The sequence below is a fragment of the Phyllobates terribilis genome, unplaced genomic scaffold, assembly GCF_046119375.1.
Source record: "Phyllobates terribilis strain yellow unplaced genomic scaffold, ASM4611937v1 Scaffold_234__1_contigs__length_3078370, whole genome shotgun sequence".
NCBI lineage: Eukaryota > Metazoa > Chordata > Amphibia > Anura > Dendrobatidae > Phyllobates > Phyllobates terribilis.
The window spans coordinates 2,692,108-2,719,893 of record NW_027362994.1 but is presented as its reverse complement, the minus strand read 5'-3'; the positions used below and the strand labels follow the sequence as shown (position 1 = coordinate 2,719,893).

At 48.3% G+C, this 27,786-nt stretch overlaps 1 long non-coding RNA gene across 1 annotated transcript; it reads right to left on the bottom strand.

Moving 5' to 3' along the window:
- Positions 1-13,132: 13,132 nt before the first annotated feature.
- On the bottom strand, positions 13,133-26,402 carry LOC141215246 (uncharacterized). The gene is made up of 3 exons (XR_012284337.1): positions 26,306-26,402; positions 23,311-23,383; positions 13,133-13,357 (listed from the first exon to the last, which is right to left on the bottom strand). It is a non-coding gene; the product is annotated as an uncharacterized lncRNA (long non-coding RNA).
- Positions 26,403-27,786: the final 1,384 nt, after the last annotated feature.

The window sequence follows — 27,786 nt, the reverse complement described above, 5'->3', positions numbered from 1 at the left end:
AAAAAGTGGTGAAACGATTCCACAAAATTGCTGTTACCAGCAGATACTGTGATACTGTTACGGTTTGAGTGATGAAGACTTGACAGTCCCACGGTTTGCAAGTTAGAACTGTGAGATTCACTACGTGCACCACTGATGTTTTGTGGAAAAGCACATGTAAGATACTGCAACAGCCTCTGCTGATACTCCTGCATGCGTGAATCCCTTTCTATGGCAGGAATTATTTCGGCAAATTTACTTTTGTACCGGGGATCTAAGAGTGTGGCAACCCAGTAGTCGGGATTACTTCGAATTCTGACAATCCGAGTGTCATGTTGCAGGTAGTGCAGCAAGAAGGCACTCATGTGTCTTGCGCATCCAGGAGGAACAAGTCCTTGTTGTGTTGATAGCGAGGTAAGAATCATGCTTCCTTCCTCTGCCCTCTCCCCCCAACCTCGCACAACAGAGATGTGATCAAGGTCTCCCTCATCTGATGAGTCTTCCATGCCCATCGCCAGTTCGTCCTCCACTTCTTCCTCGGCTCCTGCACCTTCCTCAACAGTTTGGCTGCTACCTTGCGCCCTGGTTAATCCCTCTCTCCCACCCTCCCATGCCTGCCGCCTTGGTGCTGCCGACCGTCTGGACCTTGGAGATGTTATCCCTTCCGCATACGACTCCTCCTCTACTTCCTCCACCTCCTCTTGTCCCACCACCTGACTCCGAATTCTGTTTAACGTGTCCTCCAGCATGTAAATCACCGGAATAGTCATGCTGATAATGGCATCGTCAGCACTAAACATCTTCGTCGCATTTCAAAACTGTGCAGAAGGGTGCATAGGTCCCTGATCTGAGACCACTCCTGCAGCGTGATTTGCCCCACCTCTGGATCTCGTTTGCCCAGGCTATACGTCAGAACGTATTGCACCAGGGCTTGTCGGTGCTGCCACAGTCGCTGAAACATGTGCATTTCAGCCGGTGAACTGGCAGGCCCAACGACTTCTTTAGAGATGTAAGTTGTTGAGCTGCGAACGGCGGAAGTGAGCACACAGCGACCGTGCCCTCTGCAGAAAGCCATCTAGTCCGGGATAGTGGGCTAAAAATTGCTGGACAACCAGGTTCAACACATGAGCCATACAAGGCACGTGTGTGACATTGCCCCGGCGAAGGGCCGCACCCAGGTTTGCAGCATTGTCGCACACAGCCTTACCTGGTAGCAGGTCCAGTGGAGACAACCATTCATGAAACTGGGTCTACAGAGCTGACCACAACTCCTCAGCTGTGTGACTCACATTTCCCAGACATTTCAAAGTAAACACCGCCTGATACCGTTGAGTCCTGCTGCCAGCATCGTAAGGAGGTGTGCAAGATTCCTTCTGCGCAGTTAGAAAGCGGGTGGCATTACCAGACAGGCTTTGGGTGCAGGTGGAGGACCGAGAGGAGGCTGAGGAGGCAGAAGCAGTGGAGGAACTTCTAGATAAAGAGGATTGACGCACAACTCGTGGGGACGGCAAGACTTGGACAGCAGCCCCTTGTCCTGCTGTCACCATAGTTACCCAGTGCCCTGTCAGCGACATGTAACGCCCCTGTCCATGCCTACTCGTCCAAGTGTCTGTGGTGAAATGCACCCTATCACACACAGAGTTTTTCAAAGAAGCAGTGATGTTGTGTGCGACATGCTGGTGTAGCGCAGGCACACCTTTCTTTGAGAAGTAGTGCCGACTGGGCATCTGGTACTGGGGCACTGCGACAGACATAAGGTCTCGAAAATCCTCTGTGTCCACCAGGCGGAAAGGCAGCATTTTTGTAGCCAACAGCTTGCAGATGGTGAAATTCAACCTCTTAGCTTTGTCATGGCTAGGAGGAAATGGTCTTTTACTTGTCCACATCTGAGGGACCGAGGGCTGGCTGTTGTGCATAGACTAGGTTGAGAAGGGTGTCCCCAGCAAACTGCCGGTCTGTGAGGAAGATGCAGGCAGAAAAGTTAGGTTGCCTTGATCCAAAGGTGGTGCTCTTGATGTCTGAGAGCGCTCAACACCAGCTGGTGTTTCCACTTCCAAATGAAATGATGACCTGCCAATCACACTGGCTGTTGCGGGTAAAGAGTTGGCAGGTCTGCGTCCAAAAACATGTGACTGCTGACCCCCCAGTCACAGATGATGAAGAGGCCGCGGATGCACAAGATGGGGCAGACGGTGGTTGGCCCAGCCCGCTAGGCTGCATTGTAGCACAGTGAGCTTCCCACTGCAACTTATGCTTCATATCCATTTGACTTTTCATGCATGAAGTACTCAAACTATGGATTTTTTGGCCTCTACTTAGCTTTTGGTGACAAATATTACAGATAACACGAGTTGGGTCATCCTTATCGATCTGAAAAAATGCCCAGGCTATGCAAGGCTTAGAGCCCATGCGACCTGAACAGCCACCACGACTTCTGGTCAGAGGCAGAGTTGTGGTTGAGGATGCAGTAGTTGACGTGCTTCCAGTACTCCGTCTCTGTCCAGTAAGGCGCAACCTAACCTCGTCGTCAATAGCATCTGTGACGCCCAGCTGCGCTTGGTATCACAGATCCTAAAAGAGTGCATTGATGGAATCCTCCACAAGAGGCCCCCATAAACATTCACACATCTCCACCTTCCACATCAGCCGAGCAGAGGAAGCCCGTTAGGGATATAAATAGGGAAGGTGGAGCTAGGCAGTTCAGTTCGTCTGAAGAGTTCCTGCAGTAGAGAAGCCTAAGAGAGGTCAGTGTGCAGTGGAGCTCAGTCCAGTCTAGAGAACTCAGTTAATAGTTCAGCAGTGGAGCACGAGGCTCCTGCTAGCTAGATTCAGGGAGCCCAGTTAGAGCTTAAGGTGTGCCGGTGCCATAAGATCGGTGAAGCGCGGCAAGCTGCCGTTAGTGTGTATAGCTTAGTGAGGGCCCGAGTAGGCCGAAGGCGAGTGGAGAGTTAGTACATAGGGGGCAGAGGAGCTTAACCAGCTCACCCCAAAGCTTTACCGGACACCGGATCCGAGTTTACCGGGATCTCTATGACCCAGTAAGGCATAACCGGAATCCCTGGAGAACTACAAGTCCCAGGATTGCTAAGGTGCTGTTACGTAACAGAGCCAGGAGACGCTTAGGCCCCGCATACTGAGAGCGTGTACTCCAAGACAAGGCCCTACCACAAGGTCAGCCATCGCAGGACAGAGACAAAGTTAGGCCTAGCTCCAGGCAGGTCAGAAACTTACTACGCAGAGGCAAGAAACAGGAGGCCCTACACCCGCTCATTGGGTAGGATCCTGATATGCACCCTTCACCCTACAGTGCTCCCGGATGTGCCTGAATTTCCACCAGTAAAAGGTACTGAAGTGACTACCGTGTCCGTTCCCATTCTTGCTCTGACCCAGCTGGGTCTCGCCTGTCCGGCATTCCCCTTGCATAAGCTGCCCTGAGGCCTAGCTTCACCTGTGGGGAGCTATACCATCGAGCTGCCTTATCACCGGCCTCAGTGGACTGCTGCAGCGCTGGGGCTTCTCACCAGATACCACAGGTGGCGTCACGAACTCTTATAAAAGTAACAATTATCCACCCTTTTAAAGAGTGACCCCAGGGTACAGGCCCGGGAGCCGACCACCGCGACATCCCCAAGGCCAGGCAAAGGCCCGGGTACCGAGTCATCCCCATCCCTTGGGCTAGTCACATTCTCCTCCACCTCCTCTGCTGACCTCATCGACTGGCTGACTGTGGGTTGACAGTAAGTGGGATCTCCAACCTCGTCATCATCACCCTGTGTGTTGTCACACCCATCGTCCTCAGAGCCAACCTCTTCCTGCCCTGACCGAAAAGTCAAGTTGTCGCTCCAATCAGGTATTTGAGTCTCATCATCGTCTTCATCGCTGTCTCCACCAACAGGAGTTACAGTTTGGGAACGAGGGTCTACATTATGCTCAGAACCTTCTTCATCTGGTCCTGGATCCGACTCAAAGATTCTGGGCATCAGTGCAGATCATTTCCTCGTCTGGATTAATAGAAGCTCTGGAGCAGACCTCCGTTTCCCAGGCTATAGTATGAGTAAACAGCTGTGCAGACTCAACCATCTGTGTTACCCCATACTCAGATGGGCAGCTGGAGACTTGGGAGCTGTGAGGAAGCCAGTGCGATTGGGGTGACACCTCTGAGGACTGGAGTATTTGTGATGTTGAAGTTGAGGTGGAGGAGAGCCCACTTGAAGGAGCACTTGACATCCGTTGAAGCACCTGCTGTTTTTGTGCCTCATCTGGAATTTGTAGCGATGGGCGTGTCCGTAAGAAAGGGATCGTACCACATTGTCCACGAAAAGAAGTAGACATCTTAGTTTGGCTGGAAGATGGTCTTTCTTCTGCAGATGTTACCCCCCCCCACCGTGGTTGGGCTCGACCCACCAGCGGACAGACACCAGTATTGGGAGAGGGGGCTGGCTGTCAGGGTCCACCGCGGCTCTGGCACAAACCTGGGGACACGGAGGTCGCATGGGCAGGAACGGACTGGCCGTGTCGGCTTCGCACTCCAGCGTAGTCCCTCTGCCCGCTCGCTCCCGTAACCTCAAAGGGATGCGCAAGCGGCTTTTCTTCCCAGGGCTGTTCCCCGTCCAGCAGGAACGTGGGTGAGCTCAGGTCGGCCTTCCACTGTACTCCCTTACCTCCCTCGCCCTCTTTCCTTCTTTCATTCTCCATCTAACCCCTCGGCTCTGTGGTGTCCGCTCTCCCTCCAGCTCTCTCCTTCTCACAGGTGGACTACCACGTGTATTCACACTGTGGCAAATCTTTTGGGCCCAGACATAAGAAGTTGTCGAGGTAATGGATAATATGTGCCCCCTTAGAAACGTCCATTACAACCCATTCGAGGAAGCAACTAAACGCCTCCAATAGTGACCAGGATCTGGAGCACCCCATGGGCAAACAGCGATCTATATAGTATGCTCCTTCCCAGAAGCAGCCCAATAGGTGGACACTATTCGGAGGCACAGGTAGTAAGTAATCGGAACTCCGCATCTATGTCTGTTTTGGCCATTAGGGTGACCCTTCCCAACTTCTTGATCCGCCTGATTGCCTTGTCAAAGGATGTACAGTATATACTACTGTACTTGGTTCCGCGTCGATGTTGTCGTTTACGGACCTGCCCCTTGGATATGACAAATGGTGGATTAGTCCGAATGTATTGGGTTCTGTTTTTGGCACAACTCACAACGGGGATACCACTACGTCTTGTAAGGAAAGTGTTCTGAATGGAACCGCCATTCTACCTAAAGATATTTCTTTTTTAAATTTTCTTGTCACGACGTCTGGGTGTTGGTAGGCTGATTTTAGATTTTTTCTCCAGCCTTTCTTGATTTTAGAATGTCATGACATGCCTATATCTGTGTCTCCCCCTCCTTTTACTCCTCCACCTCTTTTCTTTTCGCATGACTATATGTACTTGTCACTTTTCCTTGTGTTAGTTGTGTCTTCTGAGCAGTTTGTCAGCTTTTGGACACCTTTGAAGTGTTTTCTATGTGTTTTCTATGTGTTTCTATGTGTTTTTGTTTGCCTGCCATTGGTTTTAACAGTGTTCGAAGGTGTTCGACGAACATACAGGGGTGGCTCAACACTACTTTGGATGGAACACATCCTCCCGACGCCAAGGATTGCGGGCCGTAGGTCAATCAGGGTTGCCCCCACGGTCTACAGCTCCTGCACCTCATCCTTCTTAGCCTCCTCCTCTTCAGCCTCCATCTCCGAAATGACCACATCAGTTGCAAGCTGGAAACACTGCAGCACTGCCTCGGCCAAGCGGCAATAGGCAATGCTGAAGCTAATATGCTTAGATGACAAACCGCACAATGCTGAAGAGTTGTGGACAGCTCTGAAAGACCAGGCAGATCTGTGGCTCACACCGCTGAACCTACAGCCAGGCATGGTCGTGTGTGACAATGGCCGGAACCTGGTGGCGGCTCTGAGACGAGATGAGCTCACACACGTACCATGCCTGGCCCATGTGCTTAACCTCATGGTTCAGCGGTTTCTCAAATCCTACCCGGAGCAGCTGGATCTGCTTGTTAAAGTACGCTGCCTTTGTGCCCATTTTAGAAAGTCAGCTACAGCTTCCGCCGCCCTTGCCGTGTTTCTGCAGCGTTTGCAGCTTCCGGCTCACAGACTGGTGTGTGATGTCCCCACGCGTTGGAACTCTACACTGCAGTTGTTGGGAAGGATATTTGAGCAGAAGAGGGCAGTTGTTGAGTACCAGCATCAATAAGGCCGTCAGTATTCAGTTCAGACTCCACACATAAGACCTCTGGAGTGGACCTGGATGTCAGACATATGTACCATCCTCCAAAACTTTGAGGACTCCACCACGATGGTGAGCGGAGATGACGCCATAATTAGTGTCACCATCCCGCTTCTCTGTCTTCTGAAATGCTCTCTGCTCACAATCAAAGAGGATGCATTGCAGGTGGAGCACAATGAGATGGAGCAAGGAACCATACAGGTTGATTACACACAGCCAAGCCTCATCTCATCCCAACGTGGATTGGGTGAAAATGAGGAAGAGGAGGAGGAAGGACAGGAGCTAGTTTCATGCACTATAGACTGTTCTACCTGCACAGCTGTCATACCGTCTGTTCAGCGTGGATGGCCAGAGGACAGAGAGGAGGATGAGGAGGAGAGCATGGTCAGTCATCCTCTTTGTGAGGACACGGAAGTCTTGCCTGTTAGTAGTCTGGCACGCATGGCTGAGTTTATGTTATGCTGCCTTTCCCATGACCCTTGCATTCTCAAAATTTTGGGTGACAGTCATTAATGGTTGGTGACACTTCTAGACCCACACAACAAGGAGAACTTTATATCTCTTATTCCTGAGGTGGACAGGCCTGCAAAAATGGGGCTGTACCAGAAGGCCTGTGTTGCGGCACTATTAAAAAAATTCCCATCTGAAAACGCTGGCAGCAGAGGGCACACTTCATTGGACAACCAAGGAGTACAAGCGAGAGAGACGCAACTTCAATCCAGCAGAGGCAGGGGAACACTGTCAAAGTTCTGGGAGAGTTTTCTCAGACCCTCCCATCGCAGAGGGCCTGAGGCGCGGGGTACTCTCACAAGGAGTTCAAAGTTTGGGAAGATGCTGAGGGAGTACCTTGCCGAACGTACCAACGTCCTCTGTGATTCCGCTGTGCCTTATAATTATTGGGTATCCAAGCTGGATATGTGGAATGAATTGGGTCTCTATGCCTTGGAGGTCCTGGTCTGCCCTGCCGCCAGCGTTTTATCAGAGCCGGTTTTTAGTGCCGCTGGTGGAATTATAACTGATAAGCGCATCCGCCTGTCAACTGAAAATGCTGACAGGCTGACTCTTATAAAAATGAACAAGTGCTAGATTGGGCCAGACTTCTCAACACCACCGAATAATAGCAGCGTAACATAAACTCAAATCCAGTGTCTTTTCTTGGGAGGTGTATTCCCATGCACCTTTTCACACCCACACATGGGTATACACTTCCTGATTTTGACTATTTGCTCTTGTCCTCCTCCTTCTCCTCATCTTCCACCACCATATCACCAGGGTGACCGTGGTCCGTGATGCAACACCCACAGAATTTTTTTGAAGGAGTGTTTATGATGCCCGTAAAAAAAATGTTTTATACAGTATGTACATGTATACCCCCCAGGGGAGAATGTTTGTCAGCCCATACACTTAGTGCATGGGCATTACAAGTATAGGAGGCCCGCTCCTTTCTCATGGGAACATTTTTTATGAGGTCCTCCTCCACGTCTCTTCCAAGGGGCATAGAAGTGCCTCCAAATTTTTGGCAGCCCTTGCATTCACTACATAGGCCAACACTATGGGAGACTCTCTCCTTTCTAATGGGAATTTGTCATTACTGTGGCCCTGCTGTATGTGTCTTTAATTTCTTAGTGGGGTTTTTCCTAAATATGGCCAGCCATTAGACTCACTGCTTAACCTATAACTGTATATGTGGCGCCCTGCTGCGCTTGGTGCCACAGAACCTAGAAGGGTGCATGATTGGATTTCTCCACAAGAGGCTCTCACTACATCCAAACACCTCCACCTTCCACCTCTTACCAGCAGAGGGAGCCCAGATAGGGATATATAAAGGGAAGGTGGAGCCAGGCAGCTCAGTCAGTAGTTAGAATCTAGCTAGAGTTGAGAGTTAGTGCTCAGACAGTGTCACCAATCTGTACACAGTAAGCAATGGTTGTAAGCACGCCCCAGCCCTTTGACTGACAGCTAGCTCTACAGTACATCAGTGCAGAGCCACCTGTCAGTGGCTCACGGGAGGAATAAAGTTAATTTACTCCCATGTGCTACACATTCAGTATAGTGGCCAAGCACTTCCTAATGGTATTACCCTGCAGATTAACCCTACATCAGCAGGTTAATAGCGTTATCCAATGTGACAGGTTCCCTTTAACTTAAAGGATCATGTTCACAACAGGAAAAGTCTTCAAACGCTTGTTTCTAATCTATTACTAGTTATTGGACTTCTTGGTTGATGGTGTGTGGTGTGGAGTATTTTTATCGAATACAATTTTCCATTTTGATAAAAAACAACACATTTTTACCCACATGGAGGCGAATTCCCTCCTCTTCACCAGCCTCCATTATTGGTTTTATCAGATCGTATACTCACTTTATCAAAGTTTAGTGGGTACTGTGCTGCAGACTCCAGCTGACGGACCACCACTTCATTAGGAGCCACGTTTCTGTTCCTCATGTCCCGCAGAATATTGGTCAAGTAGACGTCATCTAACCTCTTTATGGCCGCATTAATCAATGTGCTATATACATTGATATTTGGATGGAATCCACAAATCTGTAAAACAAGTTACCGATCAGATATGCAAAAAGATCCTTGTCACTTGTTTTCTATAAAAAGGCAAATCAGTTTAAAAATGACATTATTTTCTAGACTTTATCAAGTAGGAGTAAAAAAAAAGACACTAAATAAACTATGTAAACTAGCAATGTCATTACCGCCATGTCTTCCAGGAGCTGTAAACCATCTTTTTCTTTAAGGCATGCCCTAGCGAGATTGCAAAAGGTATGGATGTTTGGTGCAATGCCTCTCTGTGCCATCATAGGCAACAGCTGCTGTAAAGAAACCATTCAGACGATCAGTTTTTACACTGTACGTGTGGCATGAAGTGTGGAAGAATCTGCACTAAGTTTCAGAATGTGTCAGTGTTCTCCATGACAGCCAACCAGATGCCACGTTTCATTTTACCAGGGCAATAAAAGAAGAGCTCTGATTGGTTGTTATGGGTATCACTGTCCGTTTCGACAAAAAGTTTGTTTCTGCATGAGGCCCGACGCATTTTCAGAAAAAGGGAAATGCTAAAATCTGTATTAAACAGTATTCACACATAAAATATTGCTGCGTCCAACTGAATGTTGCATTTTGGCGGCAGCGCACAAAACGCCTTCATATAGGCTCAGGGCACAATTGCCTGCCGAAGCGCAAATTCACACAAGCACAATGCTTTGTGTTCAGGGGAAAAAAAGGCCATTTTTGATCCGTCCAGCGTCCATTTGTCATCCATAACTAAAAAAAAACCTAATAGAAGGCCAGACACACTTTCCTATGTAATCTATGCAGTGCGTCCGGTAAAACATACCTGCCACACGGATTGTGTCTGATTGTTGTGCAGCCTTTGAAATCTACGGTTATATCTCATTAAAAAAACGGATGGATGAGATAAGCGCCTGTAGCCATTATTCCCCCACAGTCTGGTGGTCAATCCATTCATGTGGAATATTACACTGGGTGACATGGACATCACACCGACCAAAAACACAAATGGAGGAAATCTTCCTTGATGGTGCGGCCAGAAAAAGCAAAAGGCCTCATTCACACATCATGTTGCACGTGGAGGTTTATCCCTTTTTTTCATGGATACATCACATACCCAGTATAATCTATGGTGCTATTCACATGTCCGTCTGTCTGTCTTTTTCCGATATCACAGATGAAAAGAGCCGATACAAGTCTATGGGTCTGTGCAAAAACATTCAGCACCCGGATGGCAAAGAATAGGAGAAGCTCTGTAATTCAAGGATTTATTTATCCATCCGTCAAACATTGATGGGAAAAACGGACACACAGACCAAACACTGATGACACACGGAACAAACACTGCTGACACCAGGGCCATTTTTTCCATGTACGTGGTTAAATATGGACATGTAAATGAGAAAATGTGTCATACTTTAGACTCTTTTGCTGGCTTGCCTTGCATCACTTTTTTTGCCCCCCAATTTTCAAACAATTTAGTGCATGCTGTTGTATTTAAAGCCATGCCCCTTCTGTCAAAGCCATGCCCCTTCTGTCAAAGCCATGCCCATCTTTCAAAGCAATGTCCCTTCTTTCAAAACCATGCCCCTTCTTTCAAAGCCATGCCCCTTCTTTCAAAGCAATGCCCCTTCTTTCAAAGCCATGCTTAGAAACAATTAGGCCGATATAAAAAAGTGTAGTTTCTATATGAATCGGTTGGAACTGTGGCGTCCCAGAGGGTTCAGTCGCCACAGGGGTACTGCACCTCAGATCGAGGTGTGGTATCTCCTCTCCGAGGTAAGGATGGAGCACCACACGGGACCCAGCCTCAGCACTCAACACTACACCACTCCTGTCCTGTGGGGGGCTTATATGCACCAGGGTGCTGCCCCAGCCAGGATAGAGGAGATGGGGGGGAGACCAAAGATAGGGGGAACCATGTAGTGGGTGAGGGTGGAGGACACACTTTTAGGTTACACTTACTGATACATATTTAATACATGGCCATCTTAGGTTCAAGGTCTTTGATTGTGATCTTCATCGCTGATAGTGGCTTTCTGCTGGAACCTGCAGCTTGTTGAAGATACACGGTCCTCGTACTCTGGGCTTGAGGTGAGGAGTGGGTTAGAGTTAACCGCTGTCTCTACCTGGTCAAGGTCCCTACCTAAGAAGGCCTGGAGGGGAGCGGAGGAGTAAAGCTCCACAGGCAAAAGGATCCCAGGGGATACGGACGGAGCAGCATACACCACCTGTATTTCTTACTCTGGCCTAGTCAGAGGGATTCCTGCTGCAAGAGGGGTACCGGCCCCCGATATCTGACTCTGTTACTTCACGTCTCAGTCGGAAAAGCCCAGAGGCCTTCTGGATCCCTAAGGGGGATATGGACGGAGCGGAGTACGCCACCCGTATCCCTTAAACTGCGCTGATGCAGCGGGAACCGGCGTTTCACCAAGTTCATACCACACACACAGTCAGGAGGAGACTTAATGGGAGAACTCACCAAGGAGAGGAACATTCTGGTCCAGGGGTCTCGTTAAGTGCACCTAAACTACCCGGAGTGTGCTGAACCCCTTCCTGGTGGTCGCAGCGCGCCGTGAGGAGCAAGGAGAAGCTTTGTGCTTACTACTGAAACAACGTGAGTAAAGCTTGGAAGACTTCACCCCTTGCCTCCGTTATCCTTTCCTGCGCGGCACCGCACACACACCACCAACCTCCAGACTTTCCTCTCTCTCTGCCCTGAGGCCCTGCTCCGCCTGTGGGGAGTAGTACCAGCTGAGCTGCCACGACACCCGCCTCAGAGGACTGACGCAGCGCTGGTGGTACGTGAAAAAAGGGAAAAGAGGTGTGCTATGAAGCAGTGATCACCCAGCAATACTTCAATAAATTATCAAACGTTATAATAAGTGACAATAAATTTTATTCATTACAAATATAAACACATACAAACAACGTAAAAAAACCCAAATTGCTAAAACACAAGTAAAATCAATATAGTGGGGTTACCCACTAATTTGAAGCCCACCTGCTCCAAAAAAAACATCCCTAGTTACAACAGAACAAGCAGTACCATAATACAAGTGCCAGTATTATCCCTGGTGATCAATATCGTACACATGCAAATGAGTTATGACTGCCTGACATTAGTATACAAGGAGGTGTACTATAGTCCAGAAAGATGAAGAGGGAAATATGTGCCTACTACAGCAGAGTATATATTGAAAAATACAAAGAGTCCCAAACATAAATGAAGCCCATATAGAATATCTGAGCTAACAAATACTATATACTCACATACCACAAAAAGTACTATTCAGGGTATAAATAAATACAAAACCCTTTCATGCTGTAAGTATCCCTCCTGCACATAATAGCGCTACGATCAATCACCTCCCTGAGCACAAAATCCTATGCTGGGATGAAGCAGGCGGGCATTCAGTGCCCAAGCGCTGGTGGTAATCACCGGGAACCACAGGTGGCGTAGTCGACAAATAACCACTCATCTGCTAGCCCATATTTTTAATGTGTGCGCCCTGGGCACAGACCGGGTCAAGGCTACGACTGCATCCCCCTCTTCCACCGGCCCGTCGTCCAAGTACACCTTTCCCAGGGAGGGCTAACGCTACCTGAGTAGTAGTGGGTCACACAGAACCATTTGCTTTGGATCGTTATAAAGCCATAGTAAAAAAAAAAAAGGTATTCACTTTTAAGAAAAAAATATATATAAAAAGTCAGGCAGATCTGTCACACGCTTTACAAATGATTTCATGCAGCAAATATAATCCCACAATGCGGTAACATCATTCACCTACTGTACCTCAGCCTCTTTACTGTCAGATAGCGTGGATCTTCTCACAAGCCGTGTTAATTATTTTATGATGGCTTTTTAACATTTAAATGATAAAATAAAAACCATTCCCTTACCAAAGCCGACTGCAGCTTCAGAGTTTTACTCCTCTTCAACACCAAAGTGTTAAAAAAGGTGAGATCTGGCTGTACTCCGTAGGCGTCCATAGTGGCCAGGACGGCAGATTCTGACCCCACTTCTGCTCTCATGACTGCCGCTAGGAGGGTGAAGGTCTTTATTGTAGGACAGACGTTGTCTTCTTTCATCTTCTGAAGAACGCCCCCTAAGTCGCCAATCACTGCCAATCGGTCAGATGGGGTATTGACATTTACAAGTGACACAATTTTTCCCGTATTTACAGACAGGTCCAGGAGGTTTGGCACATTACTGGCATCAAAAGAGGGCACGCTGGGAAAATGGTCAGCCGTACTCACCACGACCAGTGCCTGTGAGCCTGCCAAGTCCTCAGCTGTGCCATAGTTGCCACTTGGAATTGAGGAATGGCCCAGGAGCATGGGCTGCCCACCTCTCCAGGACTATCCTTTCCTTTCTTCACTTGCTGGCTTTTCCTGTCTTGCTTCTCTTTGCCTGCACTTAAAGTCAGGGCTGCCAGTTCCTTAGAGTGCGTGAGTAAATGTAGAGCGTCAGCGGTGTCTCCAATCCCACAGTCTCGGGGGGCACAAAGAAGCAGGTTATAGGTGATTACATCCGGCTTTACCCCCATGTGCCGCATCTGCCTCCAGACCTGAAGCACAAGATGGCGTATACAGTCATTATCCACATTACATTCACGCAAATATGTACACCCCGTCACAGAGAAAGCAGTAACTGGACACGGACTAGCTGGCATGTAATGGCAGTACCCTATTATAATGATGCTCCCATATGTCAGAGGGTCACATTGGTAAAGCCGGTGCCCTCCAGGATGAAAAGCTTTGTGGAGGGCTTGGGCCATCTACTTATGTCATTTCCAAACGTGTGTCTACATAATAAATAGGCAACTTCTACTAGTAAATTCTGTGCTATTTTCTGTATCTGTGAAGCCTTGCCCACTGGTTTTCCCATTGTCTCCGAACAGCGCGCTTACCCGTGTAATAAGACCCCGATGCCAGCACGCCTACCCGTGTAATAAGACCCCGATGCCAGCGCGCCTACCGGTGTAATAAGACCCCGATACCAGCGCGCCTACCCGTGTAATAAGACCCCGATACCAGCGCGCCTACTCGTGTAATAAGACCCGATGCCAGCGCGCCTACCCGTGTAATAAGACCCCGATGCCAGCGCGCTTACCCGTGTAATAAGACCCCGATGCCAGTGCGCCTACCAGTATAATAAGACCCCGATGCCAGTGCGCCTACCCATGTAATAAGACCCTGATGCCAGCACGCCTACCCCTGTAATAAGACCCAGATGCCAGCGCGCCTACCCGTGTAATAAGACCCCAATGCCACAGCGCCTACCCATGCAATAAGACCCCGATGCCAGCACGGGTATTCCGACTGGCCGTTACAGGTTGCAGATGGAAGTGCCGTTGGGAAGGGGGGGGATATGCCAACCGAAGACAGCGAAAATCATGCAAAACGTCAAAAAATAACTTATCAGCATGCTGCCTACTGTAACAGTCCACCTAAAGTGGCCGACCGCTGTATTCCCTTTGTTACTAAAAATCTGGCACAAAATCCTTATCTACTAGCCAGTCTAATCACCGGCCAGTCTAACCACTAGTCAGTCTAATCACCAGCCAGTCTAATCACCAGCCAGTCTAATCACCAGCCAGTCTAATCACCAGCCAGTCTAATCACCAGCCAGTCTAATCACTAGCCAGTCTAATCACTAGCCAGACTAATCACTAGCCAGTCTAATCGCTGGCCAGTCTAATCACTGGCCAGTCTAATCACTGGCCAGTCTAATCACTGGCCAGTCTAATCACTAGCCAGTCTAATCACTAGCCAGTCTAATCACTGGCCAGTCTAATCACTGGCCAGTCTAATCACTAGCCAGTCTAATCACTAGCCAGTCTAATCACTAGCCAGTCTAATCACTAGCCAGTCTAATCACTAGCCTTGCGCCAAACTTCTAACAGAAATCTCCTATCAGAATCGCAAGAAAGGAATCAGCAGGCGATCTCTTAGACCAGTCTGAACTAGGACTAAGTAAAGGAGCTAATACAATATAAAGAGGTGAAACTGTTACCAAAGCCTTGTTATTCCGCTCACAGTAACGTCTGAGCCAGCGTCGCTGACACCTCTGCAGGCCAATTTATGCTTTTAGAAAAGTCACATGAGTATCACTACACATGAGACTTCTGCAGCCGGACAGGAGTCCTACCCCGGCTTCTGCCCTCCGCCACGCGTCATCTACAAATATGACAGGCGGGTGGGAGACGCCACATCACTACTTAGATAAATGTCCTGCTTTATCTCCTGTGCATTGGCACAAGGACGGGTATGTGCCTGCGGGCCGTCAGCATCTTCCCTGAGGAGAGCGGGCACCTTCCCGGCCGCCGCACACCGGAGATGCAGGTCCGGTGCAGGAATAACTGTGCTCCTTTGGCAGGATTGCCAGAACTTGTTCCCTCTACTTGTCGGCACCACCTGGACTAACTACACAGCAATAAATCTCCCCTCCTGGCAGTGATGTGGAGCAGGTTGCTCTGTAGCTGCACGCTCCGGCCCCCCAGAGCCTGAGTAGTACAGACATACACTACATGGCTGCACTGACCACCAGAGGGAATAACGGACATAATAAAGGTGGACAGGATAGGGGGAAAATAACCACATGGATGCAATTAAAGGGTTATTGCCAAAATAGAAAATCATCTCTTATCCAAAGGTTAGGGGATAACTTACTGATCACTGAGGGTCTGACTGCTGGAACCCCTAGCAAACCCAAGAACAGGCAGCATGCTCAGCCTCCCCTCCATTCACTGTCTATAGGACTGCCCAAAAATAGCCAAGAGCAGCGCTCCACTAGTTCTGGCAGTCCCACAGACGATGAGTACGACGCGCCCAGGGGATGGGGACGACTCGGTACCCGGGCCTTTGCCTGGTTTTGGGGATGTCGCGGTGGTCGGCTCCTGGGCCCGTACACTGGGGTCACTCTTGAAAAAGGGGATTGAAACTTGGATAAAATAAATAAACAGTTTGTGACGCCACCTGTGGTACTTGGTAATGATTACCAGCGCTGCTTCAGACCTCCGGGGGGGTGATGGGATGGCAGCTGAGGTGTTTCTGCTCCCCACAGGTGGAGCGGGCCCCCGGGGCAGTGTGGAGTTTGGTGGGTGGTGATGCTGGGACTTGTAGTGCAGGCGGGATGGCGCAGCAGGAGTAACTGACAGAGACAGGGGATTCGCTTCAATATCTTTACTGGTGCGGATGTCAGGTACGCTCCAGGGTACTCAGTAGGATGGGTGCACTTCAGGACTTCTCCCCAGTGAGCGGGTATAAGGCCTCCTGGTCCGTGTCTGCCTCTCTGTATGCTCCTGGCCAGCCTGCAACTGGGCCTAGCTTATGTGTCGTGCTGTTCCTTCACCTGTCGCTCAGTAGTAGGACCTTCTGCTGGCAACCACTATCCCTGGTCGTCGGGGCCATCATGGTTCCTGGTCCTGTAATGGGTCTAGCTTCAGGTCTGCCAGGGACTTGTAGTCCTCCTGGAATGCCGGTGGTCCCTACTGGGTATAAAGGACCCTGTAGGCGCGGACCCGGTGTCCGGTTTGTATCTTTGGGGTGAGCCTTGTGATGCTCCTCTGCCCCCTCAACTCCTCTCATCTCTCCTCTTTACCGTCGGCCACACTCGTGGCCCTCAGAACCCAGCAGCAGACGCGCCGCGTCTTCGCTGCTCTCAGCGTCAGCACGCTCTCAGACTCTCTCAGTCTGACTACTAACTCTGACTGAACTGCCTGGCTCCACCCTCCATATATATATATATATCCCTAACGGGCTCCCTCTGGTGGTATGAGGTGGAAGGGTGGAGGTGTTTGTATGTAGTGAGGGCCTCTTGTGGAGAAGTCCATCCATGCACCCTGGGTCCTGTGGTACCTGTTGTAGCAGGGTGCCGCAAATGGAGTGGTGGTTGAGTATACGCACTGCTCCGTTCATTCTTAATGGGAGTGCTGAAGACCAGCCAAGCACAGAGCTTCAGTCGTCCCATAGAGAATGTATGGTGCAGCACTGATCGACCATCACATCAGTCACAAAGGACTCTTCAAATCCCCAGTTTTCAGGATTGGTGAGGCTCCCAGCAGTCAGACCCCATCCATCGGGAAGTTATCCTATGGATAGGAGATATCTTTTAAACTTTGTACACCCCCTTTGAAGGATTATTCAATCTAATTCTAAAGTCGGGGGATACTGACAGCCGCCCTCCACTAATCACACCATGTTGGCATATTGTAGTGATATCCCACCGCATTGTGATGGAAAGAAGAATATAACTGTATACAGAATAACATGGAGATGTTTGATAGAATCCAGCAGCCCGGAGGTTATGGGAGCGCCGCCAGCTTCTGTACCTCTGTACTAGATGGTATACAGCAGTGACCGTCCCTACACGGGACCCTGATCATCAGGAATATTGCCTCTTACACCCGAGCCCAGGGAATTCTAATTACTAGTGTACACTGTTATATCAGTTTATTATCACCTCCGGCCATGAAAGAATTGTCAAATTATTTATTTTATAGAATTTTGTCTAGCATGGAAGTTATGAAACCTTACAAATCCATGCTCAGTACTCTCTATATACATGTATAAATTAGATACATTGTAAATGAAAACATCATATATTTAGGAGTTTGTGAGCTACATATCCATATAATAGATGGTGGCCCGATTCTAATGCATCGGGTATTCTAGAATAGGTATGCGGCCGACCGGGCGCAGTCAGCAGAGCTGTGTTTAAATTTTGCACCAAAATCGCTGATTGGTCACGGTTGCCGGCCTCGACCAATCAGCAAAGCGGTGTTTAAATTTTGCGCCAATACTGCTGATTGATCTCGACCGGCGGCCTCGACCAATCAACGATTTTGGCGCCAAATTTAAGCAACGCTCTGCTGATTGATCTCGGCCGGCGTCCTCGACCAATCAGCAGAGCGTTGCTTAAATATGGCGCCAAAATCGTTGATTGGTCGAGGCCGCCAGTCGCGACCAATCAGCGATTTTGGCGCAAAATTTAAACAACACTCTGCATCGCTCTGCTCATTGGTCGCGGTCGCCGGTCTCGACCAATCAGCAGAGCGTTGTTTAAATTTGGCGCCAATCTCGCTGATTGGTCGCGGATGGCGGCCGCGACCAATCAGCAGAGCGCTGTTTAAATTTGGCGCCAATCTCACTGATTGGTCGCGGCTGGCCGCCGCGACCAATCAGCAGAGCGGTGTTTGAATTTTGCGCCAAAATCGCTGATCGGTCGCGGGCGGCGGCCGTGACCAATCAGCAAGCCATGTTAGTGAGGACTGGAGAGCGTGTTTAAATTTGACACCAAAATCGTTGATTAGTCGCGACCGCGACCAATCAGCATAGAGGTGTTTAAATTTGGCGAGAATACTGCTGATTGGTCGCGGCCGGCTTCCGCGACCAAACAGCAGAAAGATGCAGAGCGGGGTTTAAATTTGGCGCCAAAATCGCTGATTAATCGCGGCTGACGGCCGCGACCAATCAGCAGAGCGTTGTTTAAATTGGGCGCCAAAATCGATGATTGGTCGCGGTCGGCGGCCTCAACCATTCAGCAGAGCGTTGTTTAAATTTGCCGCCAATTTCGCTGATTGTTCGAGGCTGGCGGCCGCGACCAATCAGCAGAGCGGGGTTTAAATTTGGCGCCAATAATGCTGATGGGTCGCGGCCGGCTACCGCGACCAATCAGCAGAGCGTTGTTTAAATTTGGCACAAAAAACGCAGATTGGTCGCGGCCAGTGGTTGCGACCAATCAGCAGAGTGAGGTTTAAATTTGGCGCCAATACTGCTGATTGATCTCGGCCAGCGACCGATCAGCAGAGCGGTGTTTAAATTTGGCGGCAAAATCGCTGATTGGTCGCAGCTGGAGTCCGCGACCAATCAGCAGAGCGTTGTTTAAATTTGGGGCCAATCTCGCTGATTGGACGCGTCCGGCGTCCGCGACCAATCAGCAGAGCGTTGTTTACATTTTGCGCCAATACTGCTGATTGATCTCGGCCAGCGACCGCAATCAATCAGCAGAGCGCTGTTTAAATTTGGCGCCAATCTCACTAATTGGTCGCGGATGGTGTCCGCGACCAATCAGCAGAGCGTTGTTTAAATTTTGCGCCAAGCTCGCTGATTGGTCGCGGCTGGTGTCCGCGACCAATTAGCACAGCAGTGTTTAAAAGTGGCGGTAAGATCGGTGATTGGTCGTGGCGGCTATTTAAATGTAGCGCCCAAATTGGTGATTGGCCGCGGGCAGCGGCCGCGACCAATCAGCAGAGCGGTGTTTAACTTTAGCGCCAAGATCACTGATTGGTCGCGCTCTCCGCACGCGACCAATCCGCAAATCGTATTGGTGAGGAGCAGGGAGCGTAATCGTATTAGTGAGGACCGGTGGACATGAGCGGGCGCTCGGAGCAGAAGTATCCCGACCCGCAGCGCCGCTCCCCGGTCCTCTCTTCACACCCTAGCCGCTGATGTCCCCACAGTATCCGCATGGTGTTACAGAGGTCCAGACATTTGTGTTAAAAATCGGTGATTGGTCGCGGGCAGCGTCGGCGACCAATCAGCACAGCGATGTTTAACTTTTGCGCTAAGATCAGTGATTGGTCGGGTCCGAAGACCGCGACCAATCATCGAATCGTCTTGGTGAGGACCGGCGCTGCCTCTGCGGCTACTTCCGCTGCGAGAACCCGGGACATAGCGGGCGCTCGCAGGAGAAGTATCCCGACCCGCAGCGCCGCTCCCCTGTCCTCCGTTCTGCATGGAGGTCAGAGGCGCCGGCGGTCCTTCCGCTGATACCGGCCGGGAGATGAGCGCCTCGCGCCGCTCATTTCCCGGCTGCATCTCCGTCCCGCAGATGGGTCCGGCGGTCGGGGTCCTTCTGCTGGTACCGGCCGGGAGATGAGCACCTCGCGCCGGTCATCTCCCGGCTGCATCGCCGCTGAGCTCCGTCCCGCAGATGAGCTGCTAACGGCCGCCATCTTTTTTCAGAAATCCCGCGGCGCTGATTGGCCGCTGGCGGACCAATGAGCAATGCGGGATTTCCTGGACAGACAGACAGACAGACAGATGGGATAAGACGATTATATATATATAGATACTCCCTGCAACCACTTTGATGTTGCACTTTACTGCAATGCTGTGGCAGCCAAAAAAACGTCATTCTGGCATTTTGATTTTTTCCCCATTACAATGTTTACTGATCAGATTAATTAGTAGACTTGATGCGGCGATCGTCTGATCGCTTGTGCTGTACATACACTGCAATCTATAGCAGAAATCACCATCTTCTATGAACGCCGGCCCATAGGAGGGTCATAATGACATGTATGGGAGGTCATCAGCAGACCCCCAGCTGTCATGACAACCCATCGGTGCCCCACAATCACGTGGCAGGATGTATGACGCGCTTCCAGCCGACGTGCGTTAAATCCCGCTGTCAGTGATTGGTTAATAGCAGCAGGCGGAGCAACAGTACATCAGCAGCTATTAAAGGCAGATGATGGTTGATTAAATCAGTCATCATGTGCAGGGAAATATGTGGACTCGGTGTGCGAGATCACATCAAAGGCAGGGACACGACCTTTGACGTAAATATACGTCAAAGATGGTGAAGCGGTAGAGCAAAGCACAGGTTGCAGCCTCTTCTCTAATATTCAAAGACTGGCTAAAAATACTCCTGAAAAATACTATGAGGAGGATTTTTACTCTTCTGTAAAAAATGTAGAGCGACCTCTGCAATGCGGTATACATTTCTTTACAATGGGTCCCAATAGTGGACGGATGCCTCATCATCCATCCTGACAGTGGCCACTAGGGGGCCACACACCTTCTATGTGTATGCGCCCAACAATGGCCACAAACGTAATGTGCACCGAGCCCAACAGAGTCATCAGAGAATCCAAGAGTCCCACCCTCAGCCGGCATGCCCCATCGTCACTTCAGCAGAAATACTGCAGCAAGAAATATCTGTATTAGTAAAATGAACAGTTGCTCCATGATTCCTCAATGTTTTTGCGCATCTCATCATGTCGGAAGTGTGAGACATAATTCCCAGGTAAGTGTGCACTGTACGGATATAGGATGCAGGATGTGTGCAGCAAGCCATACCTGCAGAGCTTGTAGGAAGCCCAGCTCTTCATCCTTTATGCATCCCATAAACAGGACGCTGAATGTTTCAGGGCCAACGACACGGAATTTTTGTGCAATTTCCTATAAACCCAAGAAGACCATATTAGCTTGTTATTATCCAGCTCGCGACATCACTGCTTGAGTATTGCAAGAAAAATCTAACAAAAATCAAAATCTCAGGGAAAGCGTCACTTTGCCGTTCCCAGAACAGCCGGGTGGCCAGTGAAAAACACAGTGAAGGGGGCGCAGTGCTGCACCAGTGCCCAGGATCAGTGGGGTCCAGCGCCGGACTGGAGTACCTGGGGCCCACCAGGAAAAAAATCAATCTTGGGGCCCACCAGCACCATGCAGATACCGTATATAGGAATAACATAAGTCCACAAACTCTTTCAAAATGAATCAACTTTATTAACCAATAAATAACCAATATAACGAATAAATAACAAACTAAAGAAACACTCCTGGGGAAAGAGGAACACTGTTATCTTATTCACACCAGTGTGTGATAAAGTGCCATAACAGAACAATAACAAGAAATACTTTCAAGGTACATTCTCTTAAAGTATAAGTGCCACAAATTGAACCTGCATCCATCTGGCATCCCAGCAGCCGGCATCATTGTAGCAGCACCAAACTTGGCCGCTGGGAAAAGTAAAAGAATTCTGTAAGCATTTTGGAAGTTTGTATTGCACGTTTTCCTCTCCTCTATAATACAATATCATTCAATTGTTAGTGAAAGGCCCAAAACAACAAATAAACTCACACTAACAGTCAATCAGCAGCAAAGTTACAAACGTTTTTTTTCAGAACAGAAGATGACATTGCATACGTATTAATAATGTCATCATAGTCTAAGTTCCTTGAAATGTCACACTCAATGTTCAACAGAAGGAGGGACTCTAAAAGCTCCTGTCCAATCGAAGCCCTCAGACGATTTTTTACAATTTTCAGCTTTGAGAACACTCTTTCACATGAAACCTGGGTGCAAGCAAGTGTAAGAAGGGTCTTGTAAACTGCAAAAATGTTTCCATAAGCAGCAGAATGTAAATTGTAGTCATATAAAAGTCTGTAGCAGCAGGAAAGACAGTTTTTTTGCGGGACGAGTTGTACTTTCAGATGCAATCATTTATTTTACCATATAGTGTACAGGGAAATGGCAACAAAAATTCCAAGTGCAGTAAAATTGCAAAAAAAGTGCAATTGCACGTTTGTTTATTGGGTTTTTTAGTCACCATGTTCACTATATGGAAAAACCAACGTGACAGGGTGATGCCTCGGGTCAGTACGAGTTTGTAGATACCAAACATGTATACCTTTACTGGTATCTAAGTGGTGAAAACAAATTCATAAGTTTGAAAAATCACACTTTTCACGCCATGTTCTGCGCACCGTAGTGTTCTCATTTTTTTGGGATCTGGGGCTTTGTGACGGCTTATTTTTTGCGTCTTGAGCTGACGTGCATCTCTGCTGCTCTGTAGTAGTCACAACACAGGGAGAGGTTAACCATCCAAGTATTTAATATGTATTGCAAATAAAGAATGTTCCCATTCTTAATATCCGAAAAAACAAATGACTGACAACTATCCCTAGACTAATAATACCATATAGAAGAGAGAAATACCGCCACACCATGACCAGAACACATACCACCACATAGTGATCAAATACTACCAAGTACAAGGTATATATACTGCCACACCATGAGAAGACGACATATTACCACCACATAGTGACTGTCCGAATAATACCACATACAAGGGACAAATTCCGCCACGCCATGACCATGGCACATAATGGCACCAGATAGTGACTGATAATGAAGATGTAAAAAAGCTAAATATATGGAGTCAGTGTACAGATAATGTAGAGATTATTAGTGACATTATGCACAGGAGTCCTGTGTATAGCGTCAGTGTAGAGGTAATACAAAGATCACCAGTGACATTACACACAGGAGCTCTGTATATAGTGTCAGTGTGTGTGTATAGGTAATATAGTGATCACCAGTGACATTACACACAGAAGCTCCGTGTATAGTGTCAGTGTGTGTGTACAGGTAATACAGTGATCACCAGTGACATTACACACAGGAGCTCTGTATATAGTGTCAGTATGTGTGTATAGGTAATACAGTGATCACCAGTGACATTACACACAGGAGCACTGTATATAGTGTCAGTGTGTGTGTATAGGTAATACAGTGATCTCCAGTGACATTACACACAGGAGCTCTGTATATAGTGTCAGTGTGTGTGTATAGGTAATACAGTGATCACCAGTGACATTACACACAGGAGCTCTGTATATAGTGTCAGTGTGTGTGTATAGGTAATACAGTGATCACCAGTGACATTACACACAGGAGCTCTGTATATAGTGTCAGTGTGTGTGTATAGGTAACACACATACTCACCAGTGATGTCTCTAGGTGAAGTTCTTTATCTGCCGCAGAGCGATATATCTCATCTTCTATGCAGGACTTATCTCTGCAGAAAATAACATAGTTAGCTATAACTGATCACTTCCAGAGCACAATCTACACTTTTCCCAAGATTTCTACACTGCATGAAATGACAAAAAAAGAAATCTAGTGCCGCACTACACAGTAACATTGCTCCAGTGTCATTCTGTGCCGGCTCATCTCTGTCAGCAGACATATTGTCAGATGGCAAAGATGTAGCAGAGCTGAAGACAGAAGACCTATGGATTACGTTGGAGTGAGGATTTTTCTTTATTAAAGATGGAGTCCCTAAATGTGTTTTATTTTTAATTAAAAGAAAAAAAATTCTGTCTTTTTTTTTTCTGTTTACTAGAAATTCATGGTGGCTATGTCTATAGCGCATAGATTCTGCTGCTTCCAATAATATATACCTGACAGGAGCCCATAGATTCTGCTGCCTCCAATAATATATACCTGACAGGAGCCCATACATTCTCCTGCCTCCAATACTATATACCTGACAGGAGCCCATACATTCTCCTGCCTCCAATAATATATACCTGACAGGAGCCCATACATTCTCCTGCTTCCAATAATATATACCTGACAGGAGCCCATACATTCTCCTGCCTCCAATAATATATACCTGACAGGAGCCCATACATTCTCCTGCCTCCAATAATATATACCTGACAGGAGCCCATACATTCTGCTGCCTCCAATAATATATACCTGACAGGAGCCCATACATTCTCCTGCCTCCAATAATATATACCTGACAGGAGCCCATACATTCTCCTGCCTCCAATAATATATACCTGACAGGAGCCCATACATTCTCCTGCCTCCAATAATATATACCTGACAGGAGCCCATACATTCTGCTGCCTCCAATAATATATACCTGACAGGAGCCCATACATTCTGCTGCCTCCAATAATATATACGTGACAGGAGCCCATACATTCTGCTGCCTCCAATAATATATACCTGTTAGGAGCCCATACATTCTGCAGCCTCCAATAATATATACCTGACAGGAGCCCATACATTCTGCTGCCTCCAATAATATATACCTAACAGGAGCCCATACATTCTGCTGCCTCCAATAATATATACCTGACAAGAGCCCATACATTCTGCTGCCTCCAATAATATATACCTGACAGGAGCCCATACATTCTCCTGCCTCCAATAATATATACCTGGCAGGAGCCCATACATTCTGCTGCCTCCAATAATATATACCTGACAGGAGCCCATACATTCTCCTGCCTCCAATAATATATACCTGACAGGAGCCCATACATTCTGCTGCCTCCAATAATATATACCTGACAGGAGCCCATACATTCTGCTGCCTCCAATAATATATACCTGACAGGAGCCCATACATTCTGCTGCCTCCAATAATATATACGTGACAGGAGCCCATACATTCTGCTGCCTCCAATAATATATACCTGTTAGGAGCCCATACATTCTGCAGCCTCCAATAATATATACCTGACAGGAGCCCATACATTCTGCTGCCTCCAATAATATATACCTAACAGGAGCCCATACATTCTGCTGCCTCCAATAATATATACCTGACAAGAGCCCATACATTCTGCTGCCTCCAATAATATATACCTGACAGGAGCCCATACATTCTCCTGCCTCCAATAATATATACCTGGCAGGAGCCCATACATTCTGCTGCCTCCAATAATATATACCTGACAGGAGCCCATAGATTCTGCTGACTCCAATAATATATACCTGACAGGAGCCCATACATTCTGCTGCCTCCAATAATATATACCTGACAGGAGCCCATAGATTCTGCTGCCTTCAATAATATATACCTGACAGGAGCCCATACATTCTCCTGCCTCCAATAATATATACCTGACAGGAGCCCATAGATTCTGCTGACTCCAATAATATATACCTGACAGGAGCCCATAGATTCTGCTGACTCCAATAATATATACCTGACAGTAGCCCATACATTCTCCTGCCTCCAATAATATATACGTGACAGGAGCCCATACATTCTGCTGCCTTCAATAATATATACCTGACAGGAGCCCATACATTCTCCTGCCTCCAATAATATATACCTGACAGGAGCCCATACATTCTGCTGCCTTCAATAATATATACCTGACAGGAGCCCATACATTCTGCTGCCTCCAATAATATATACCTGACAGGAGCCCATACATTCTGCTGCCTCCAATAATATATACCTGACAGGAGCCCATACATTCTCCTGCCTCCAATAATATATACCTGACAGGAGCCCATAGATTCTGCTGACTCCAATAATATATACCTGACAGGAGCCCATACATTCTCCTGCCTCCAATAATATATACCTGACAGGAGCCCATAGATTCTGCTGACTCCAATAATATATACCTGACAGGAGCCCATAGACTCTGCTGACTCCAATAATATATACCTGACAGTAGCCCATACATTCTCCTGCCTCCAATAATATATACCTGACAGGAGCCCATACATTCTGCTGCCTCCAATAATATATACCTGACAGGAGCCCATAGATTCTGCTGCCTTCAATAATATATACCTGACAGGAGCCCATACATTCTCCTGCCTCCAATAATATATACCTGACAGGAGCCCATACATTCTGCTGCCTCCAATAATATATACCTGACAGGAGCCCATAGATTCTGCTGACTCCAATAATATATACCTGACAGGAGCCCATACATTCTGCTGCCTCCAATACTATATACCTGACAGGAGCCCATACATTCTCCTGCCTCCAATAATATATACCTGACAGGAGCCCATAGATTCTGCTGCCTTCAATAATATATACCTGACAGGAGCCCATAGATTCTGCTGCCTCCAATAATATATACCTGACAGGAGCCCATACATTCTGCTGCCTCCAATAATATATACCTGACAGGAGCCCATACATTCTCCTGTTTCCAATAATATATACCTGTTAGGAGCCCATGGATTCTGTTGCCGCTGCCTGGGGCGACGCCGGGTCCATCCTCCACAGCGCGCACAGGAAGCAGTCACGGGGCGATGACGTCATTGCCCTGAGACTGACTTCCTGCGCACGCGCCTGCAGTGTCGCGCTCCGCAGAGGAGGGAGAGGGGCACTGTGGCAGCAGGCAGATAGCTCTCCCTGCTTTGCCGCTGCAGAGGTCCCATCACTAATCATATTGGCAGTGCTGCCGATATGATTAGCGAACCGGGGGGAGGCCTCTATTCTCCGTAGAGGGCCCAGGGGAGGTGGGGGGGTGGGGCTTGGGGGCGTGGTCAACAGGATCCGGGGCCCACCGGGGATTTTCCCGATCCTCCGGTGGGCCAGTCCGCCCCTGGTGGGGTCCCTGTGCCCCCCTAACAGGAGACATACTAACTAGCTGAAAATTTACACCCCAGCACCATCTTCCTATCTCTTAAGCTGACAGTGGATGTGTTGGTAGCAGATAGTACAAAGCTGTCCACCTTTCTCAGATTTATTAAGTGACCCCCTGGTCCCCACAGAAGAACTGAACTCTGGTGGTGCCTTCTGATGGCGGCTAAGTCCCCGGCCAGACATGGTGCACTGGTGATTCCCCGTGGAATGATTACAATGATGCTGTTCCCTCCCGGTTAATCTACGATAGGGGCATCTTATAAGGACTCCATTGTGGGTGACCAGGACTGTGACCTTGACTTACCTTAAATAGCTCACAGCTCCCCTGCAGTCCTGAGCTCAGCGTGCAGACCTTCAGCGAGCTCCGGTAAGTGATGGGATTAAGCGCAATGTTCTTGTCCATCAATTCTTTCCGCAGCTTCAGTGCGTGCTGCAGACCCGAGTCTTTCCATGGCGACTCCGCGCAGGCGTTGAACAGGGCAGTATATGTGGCATCTGTGGCAACCAGACCTCGCTTTTTCATCTAAATGATGTAACAAGAAATGAGTCTGTACTGTAAAAACTGTATGTAATAATAGCAATAATAATGTAAGTACATAATATACAGGGCATTATCAGATAATGTACAGGTACTTTACTGCATTACGTTATTGGTCCTCCCAATTAACAGAACAAATGGTCCATGGTGCTCACTGGGGCGCTGACGCCCCTTCACAGCAAGATCCATATAAGTGTGAGTGCCTGGTACTGCCGGCCTCGGCCAGATCCCCACAGCTTGTACACTGATGGACAGCGTACACAATGAATGTTATATTGAGGGCATAACAGTCATGTCAGGTGGCTACTGCTATGTGTATATTCTATTCTGGCCCCTGTGTGTCCTGCAATTGTCACCAGTTCTCCCCTCTGCAGGCTCTAGCGCTAAGCTTCAGTTATCTCTCAGCTAGTGGGTAGAGAATGCTGCACTGACTGCTCACGTACACATCGCACACAGGCGGGAGGGATTCCCGCTTTCCATTCAGCACATGTTCAGAAGCAGTGGCAGTGATATGGTT